General features: G+C 38.9%; 1 pseudogene; it reads right to left on the bottom strand.

The window, feature by feature from the left end:
- Nucleotides 1-2,085: 2,085 nt before the first annotated feature.
- On the bottom strand, nucleotides 2,086-3,183 carry LOC116642156 (annotated as a pseudogene).
- Between the last annotated feature and the right edge of the window lie 4,674 nt (nucleotides 3,184-7,857).

The following is a 7,857-nucleotide window of genomic DNA, read 5'->3' as shown; positions in this document are numbered from 1 at the left end:
ATTTCCAGGGTAAATAAATTGCAGTGAGAAAAATTAATTCCTTTACCAAAGGAATGTTATCAGTAATCTTGCCTAAATTGAGAGCAATGCCATCCATGGAACTACACACAAACATTACATAATATGTTTAGGATTCAGAATCCTACCAACTAATATTTGGCATAAGCATTTATTGTCAAAGGAGAAAGGAAGGGATTCATCTCAGTGATATATAAAAATGAAACTAAGGCAGAGCCGTAGGAGGGAGAAGAATTTTTTTTTTTTTAAATGCTGATCCGTATGGACTCAAACATGCAAAGGCAAGCAAGAATAGATTTTAACAAAAATATATATGCTCTCAAAAAATACTCATTTATTTAAGAAATAAATACATATGAGGGATTTATGATGAGCCAGCAATTCACAAGACACTGAATATAATGGCAAACTAAAACTTATATGGTCTCTACCTTCATGGAGCACACAGTGCAGTGAGAAATGCATTTAATAATCAAATAATCACATGAATCATCACAGAACTGCAGATCTGGTAAAAATTACAAAGTCGATTTAATAGGAGGATTTGCTCTAGTGTGTTAGGAAACTAAGTAAAATTAACTTGGGAAATGGGATGTGGGAGGCTGGGTTGCTCCACCAGAGCGAAGGCATGCTTAAAAGCCCCAGGAGTAGAGGGAGTTGGGTGTGCTGAGGACCTGGGATTGCCAAGGGGCAGTCAGTTACCAGAGGGGAAAAGTGTAGGCTGACTGAGGCTGACAGGCAAGAAGGTGGCAGACTGTGCTATTATGCTATTTACATAATTTCCCTTGATGTCACTAAATTTATTTCTTTGATGATGGTGAGCTCTGCAGTGCCTTTGGAAGAGTATTCCCCTAGAAATTGAAGTTCATGTTAAGGATTCTTTTTTTGCTTCTCCTTAAAACATTTGAAAGTCTTTAAAGGGCTTGAAGCAAAAGAGATTAATATCCAGGCTTGGATTTTGAAAATTCTCCCTGCCCTTTAGCTAGCAGGGAACAAGAGTAGATGTGAGGAAACCAGCAATGAGATCATTATAATACAGGGAGAAGCAAATTAAACTAGCTTTTGGATAGTTGAGATAGAAAGACATACACCCAGAATTATATTATCTTTCCCTAAGACTTTTTCCTAATGGCGCTGTTACTCACCTGGGTACCAAAGAAGGCCAAAGTCATTATAAATTCTGCTCTTGTCCTTCATTTCCAATATCCAGTGGCCTCTTAAAGAGCTCTCAAATCATCTGTGTTCATGCCTTCATCAGTTAATGACCTGACTTGCTGTGAGTTTCCTCTAATTTTGCATCTTCATATAAGAATGAACCTTGGGGAGGGAGGTGGAGTTTGCAAGACAATTGGACAATTCCTCAAATGACTTTGTATGATCGCAGCTTTGTATGGTGGAACTATGTATGGCACAACTTCTTACTAATAGTTCCAGATTTGGGCTGAAGTAATCAACCCAAAATAGTATTACTACAACCAAACAAGAAAAATTACTAATGAAGAGATGAGAAGCCAATGATGTTCTGAGTTAAGAGTGGGCAGACATGCGGCAGTTTGGAGCTTTGATTGGAAAGTAAGTTTATGAGTCAGAGCTCTTTTGAGTCTAAGAAATTGAAACACAACTCAGTCTGGCTTATTTACCAAAAGGAATTTTCATGTACTAGAAAGTCTATAACTAGATGGACTTCAGACATGACTCTATTGTCTATTGAGGTTGTAAAATTATGTCTTTAAGAAATGACATCTTCCCATCTGGTTTTTGTTTTGTTTTTTGTTTTTTTTTAGGGACTAACACACCCTTTTAATATGTTTTTAAATATTTTTAAGGTTTAAAAAGTGTTTAAAGTTTGCAATTCCTAGTAGGAAAACATTATCTGAATGAATACCCTAATGGCAAACCACTATAGAATGTTTCAGTTGCATGTGGGGCAGAGGGGTAGGGATTCTCTTCACAGTACCCCATCTTTCTTCATGAGAAGGTCAGAGGTACACTGGTTTGTATTATTGCAACATCCATTAGGTGATCAATGCTTTTCCTTCAGCAAGGGCTTTATTTGTCAGAAGGGCATTATGCTTGACCTCCAAATTTGGCTGACAATTTACTGATGAGATTCATAACCTTTGGATTGCTCTGATATTTTGACATATTCGCTGGGTTCTGGGCCACATCCTGGAAGGCCACCATAACTTCTGGATCCTGCATGGCTGCAAGAACCTCTGGATCACTAAGAATTTCATTGAGCCCAGGCATTCCAGGCATTCCCCCCTGCCATTCCAGGCATTCCTCCAGGAAAATTACCAGGCATTCCCCCAGGAAGGCCACCTGGGAAAGAGCCATACTGAGCTCCTGATTGTCTTCTGGCTTCTTTCTCCCTCTGGGCTCTCTCGTGTTCTTCCTGAGCCTTCTTAACCCTTTCTATTCTTTCTTTGATCTCTCACTCTTCATGTTTTCGCTCATACTTTCTCCAACGTTCAGCAATTTTCTGGGCCCTCGGTTGAACTTCTTTCAGCATTGCACTAGCATCTTCATCGTAATCCAGTTTACAAGCAAGGGCAAGATCATGTGCTGCTTCTTCCCAACGGTCCAGAAGTCTGTGTGCTTTCCCTCGCCACTTATAAGGTTGAGCTGAATCAGGATTTATTTCAATAGCTCTGTCAGTCTCTAATGGCAGCATTTGGCTTCTGTAATTTGGTGAGGACACTGGCTCTTTTGGCATACAGAATGGCCAAGCGAGGATTCAGTTTGATGGCATCTGTGAACAAGTCAATGGCTTTCTGTAGTTCACCATCATTTAGGGCATCAGTGGCAGCCACTTTTTTATCATTTGCCTGATCCATCATTTCCTCGGTTATCTCTACATTTTCATCTCCCATTTCTTGAGGGGCATCAGTATCTTGTCCATTCACACCTTCATTGTCAATTTCTAGATCACTTTCCTCACTTGATGGTTCGTCTGTCTATGTTTTTCTCCGCCTTCTTACTATCTGTTTTTTCTTCCTTGATATTGTCTTCTGATTTAGTTTTATGAGGGGCAGGTGGTATTTTAACCCCCATGCTCTCCACCCACTCCCGCAGGAAGCGCATTTCCTTGGTGTGCAGAACGCTCGGATCCTGCTTACACATTTTCACGAAGGCCCGAAGCTTGCTCACTTTGTGGGGATCCATGGTCCAGAGGCAGTGGCAGGCGGCAGGTGCGGCTGCGGTTGTGGCTGGATTCCAGGCGCGGGTACTAGCTCAGCTACTAGCTCAGTACTAGCTCAGTGATTGTGTGGAAGGGGCTCCCCAGCTGTTTTCTTCTATATTGGCTTGAATCTGAGAAGGCTCTCCCCGACAAAGTAACAAGGATAGTCAATATCAAATAGACTTGCATTTTATGATTTGTTAAACTCCGAGAAAAAGAGTGTGTTTCTTTTCTGATAGTGCCTTGCAAAATTCCTGAGGCTAATTATTCTTGGCTTGGAATAAAGCACACGTACATCCTTGAATCAGTTACTGAGAATCTAATTGACCAGACCTGCAAGCCCAACCATTAATACATGAATTTAGAATGAAGGAGTAGTGGGTACACAGAGAAAAGAATTGAGTTGTTTTTATGAACAAAAGGGAATATAGAAAGGCAAAACTAACTTGAGTCCACTACAAAAAAAAAAAAAAAAAAGCATAAATAAATCCATTGATGATAGAGCAGTAATGGCTTTGCTCCCCTCATTTGTAAGTTAAAAGGTAACTGAATCATTTTGAGTTAGGTCATGGAAATGAAATGGACAGTTAACTAATATCCCTCTCTCTAAGTTTCTCTACCTAAGAAATCCTCTTCTCATGCAGAGCTGTATTATAAAACAAAGATAGATCGTATCAGTCCTATTTTTAACATACACAATGAAGTCCTCTTGTGACAGAGTCTCAACATTACCTTAGCTCAAACTCTTGTCTAGAAAGTGCACTTAGGTTTCAAATAAATGTAGTTTTTTTTTTTTTTTCCCTACTTGGCTAATCAACCTAAAGATCCGTTTCAGTGGTCACTATTAATTTCCAACCCACTATTAATTCAACCTAAAGATCCGTTTCAGTGGTCACTATTAATTTCCAAGTCAAACCTAAGACTTGTGGGGGTTTAATAGGAAAAATATTAGGAAACCTATTAAACATTACTAAGTCAAGTGACTAAGTAGAGAATCTCTCATCATAATAGCTTTCTTTAAACTCTGATGCTCCTTTTCCTTGGGATATAGCTTTAGGTCTAACAGAGTAATTCTAAGCCAAGAGAACACAAGAGAACCCTCTGATCTAGTTCATCGAGTCCTTCACAAACACCCAAACACTGTTCACTTCCTCACCAAATAACAAAATAGGCCCAAAGAAATATTTAATTTGATTAGGCTTTTCTCTGTCAAGAATGAACAATAATAACTTAACTTCTGTTCTGCCAATCATTGTTCCTTCCTTCATCCTTATTAGTAACTAATGACCTTCTTTTGTCATTACTATTAACAATTGCATCTTTTTAAAGAAACTTTCTATAACCTCATTTATACAAGAAGAATTAGAAGTGACCTAACTTTGCACAGAGCTCCTAGTTAGACTTCTATAAAAGAACATATTTTTCTGGGTTTTAATTGCCTTTTTTTTTTTTTTTTTAGATTTTATTTATTTATTTGACAGAGAGAGGCACAGCAAGAGAGGGAACACAAGCAGGGGGAGTGGAAGAGGGAGAAGCAGGCTTCCCGCGGAGCAGGGAGCCCGATGTGGGGCTCGATCCCAAGACCCTGGGATCATGACCTGAGCCGAAGGCAGACGCTTAACGACTGAGCCACCCAGGCGCCCCTTAATTGCCTTTTAATCAATCTGCATGTTCTCTCAGATCAAGGGCCCATTTTTTTTTCATTCCCAGAACCTTGCAAGATATATACTCAGTGCATCTTTTGGATGGATAAATGAATGGATGATAGATTGATGATAGGGTGGATGCTGTTATTGCCCTTTTTGCCTTCCTTTACAAGATATGCCACAGTGCTTCCATTTCACACTGTTGAAAGTGTTGGCCCAGATAACATTTCGTAGCTACCCCTTTCCTTGAGAATTGTCGAGATTTGTTTCTATGCCCTTCAAATCTCAGACTTTGGCCAAAGATTGACTGGTGTGGAATAATTGCCTCAATGTAAGATTAATTCTATTGTGCAGTTTGTGCTACAGAACATCCCTCATGGATCAAACTGCAGCGAGTTTCCTGGACAGCTACAACCATGCTTAGATTTCTCCCTTCTTTGACCTGATTCCCTACTTAGCTTTTGCTGAGAGCACCCTCATAAGAAATTATTTGTACAAGAATTCCTCATGTCTGATTCTACTTCTAGAGAAACTGTCCAAAGATAGATGAATAGATTAATGAAGAAGAGAGAGAAAGAACCAATCTCAGCATACATGTGCAACACTACGCTTAAATATATATATGAACCTCTCATACCCTTTTTAGTATCACAGCGTTGATCTGTAAATTTCCATATAACCAATGAAATTATTGTTCAACAAACCCCTCTAGCCCAAAGAAAGTATTTGTGTTACAAAGTAGATGCAATAATATGTAGTAAATAAAAACGTCAAGAGAGGAGAGTCCTAAAAAATTATTTCATGTATCTGGGTAATCTTTTTTTCTCCTGTAATAGAAGGTAATTCTCATTATCTGTTGGATAAATTTCAATAACCTTTAGTACTGCAGGCTATGAGGGCTAAGAAATACTGAACCACAGAAGAAAGCCCAAGACTTCCAATGGCAGACACAAAATTCCAGTGGGAAATGTCACATAGTGTGCTATAGGTCAGGTTTTTTCCAAGACAAACTGATGAGATGCAGATCTGAATGCAGGAATTTTGGAGGATGTGCTCTCAGGAACACTGCCTGGAAAGGAGAGAAGAAACAGAATTGAGCAGATGGAGAAATTGAACTGCTGATACAATTGAGACAGAAGTCTCAGGCAATCCTATGGGTCTCTGAAACAGGAATGGTTCTCAGCGGAAATGTAATGAATAGAGAGAAGTGGTGGCAACTTCGTACCCCAGCATGGACCAGTCATTGTGTGGGCTACTCCTAGAGAAGAGATATGACCTTGGCCGAGGCTGTTCCCAATTGCAGGAAGGGATTCAGCTAAAAGCCTTTGGATGCCTACATTCTAGTGGCAGGAGGATCTGGGCAGCACCCAACAATTTCCACTACATCTGAGTGTGTGTGTGTGTGTAGCACCTGTGTATTTCAATGTCCTAGCCTTCCCTGTTAAAAAGACAGATACATCTTTTTCTGTATACCTCCTTCTGCAAACACATACACACAATCAAAACCTTCTCAAGGGACTAAAATCCAAGCAACATTTGTACAATAATGGTGTTGTTATTCTCATAGCTTTATCCCATGGGGACATTTACAATCTCCCTTAGTAAAATTCTAACTATAACTGGAGCAGCAGAGAAGCATGTTTTCCACCAGATTGGTGTAATCCTTTCTCATCAGAAGCTATTAAGATTTGCCTAACTCAGTCTTGCATTTTAAACCTTGTTTGACTTTCAGCTAGAAATATCAAACCATTTCAAAAGCAGTCTCCATAAAGAATCAAAATAATGTCTGGTGACAAGCTAATGGGTTCATGCAAAATCCCAGTTCTATACAGGGTGAAAAATAAATAAACTAAATTCCTCTTATTAAGGTTTTTGTGCAGAATGAACATATTAAAATTATATAAAAACTTTTCCCACTGACTAGAGATTGAAAATCCCCAGGAAATGAATAATTTGATTTGTAAAATTTTAACAAAAATATCCTAAATGTTCACAACCTAACACTAGCTATAATTGAATTTAGTTTTTTTTTTTTAAAGATTTTATTTGACAGAGAGATAGAGAGAGGGAGCACAAGCAGGCAGAGGGAGAGGGAGAAGCAGGCTCCCCGCTGAGCAGGGAGCCTGATGTGGGGCTCCATCCCAGGACCCTGGTATCATGACCTGAGCCAAAGACAGACACTTAACCGACTGAGCCACCCAGGTGCCCCTGAATTTAGTTATTTTTACCTGCAATATGTGTCTCTAAAATTTAAATAATTTATCAAAACTAAGTAACATTTGTGTCATCCACCATATAATCTCACTAGAAAATTATTTTCATATATTACTGCTAGGTTTGCACATTCTCTTCTCACAGAACTTCTGGTGCATGAAACTGAATTTTCTCTGAAGCCACATTCTCTGAGGACAAATTATATGTTTATGGCATTGATTGTAGTGATGGTTTCACAGATGTAAATTTACCTCCCAAATCATTAAATTGTATACATTAAATATGTATACATTTTGTATGTCTATCATTCCTCAGTAAAATGTTTTTTTAAAGGAACTAAAGATTTAAGTTCCATACAGAGAATCTCTCTATTTGCCACTGCATTCCTAGCAGTCTCCCCAGTAACCCTTAGCAGGCAGAACAATTGTTCTGTTTTGTTTTGTTCTGTTCTGTTCTGTTTTTTAAGTAAGCTCCACACCCAGCGTGGAGCCCAACTCAGGGCTTGAAACTCACGACCCTGTAATCAAGACCTGAGCTGCAATCAAGAGTCAGATGCTTAACCAACTGAGCCACCCAGGTGCCCCCAGAATAGTTTTTATCTGAAGTTGCGAGGCCACAGGATAAGAGTTTAAACACATTAAAAGAAAGAAAACTATCTGAATGACACATAAAGCATGAAGCAAGATTATTGAAACATGTTGATAAATATATTTACTATAATAAATATTCTCAATACGACAAGAGAGGATATTCATAAACCAAACAGGAGCAAGAAGTCATTCAAATATCCAAGTAAAA

This window comes from Phoca vitulina, unplaced genomic scaffold (assembly GCF_004348235.1).
Source record: "Phoca vitulina isolate PV1807 unplaced genomic scaffold, GSC_HSeal_1.0 scaffold23, whole genome shotgun sequence".
Classification (NCBI taxonomy): domain Eukaryota; kingdom Metazoa; phylum Chordata; class Mammalia; order Carnivora; family Phocidae; genus Phoca; species Phoca vitulina.
Note: the sequence above shows the minus strand (reverse complement) of the source record. Positions and strands in the feature narration are given on the sequence as shown.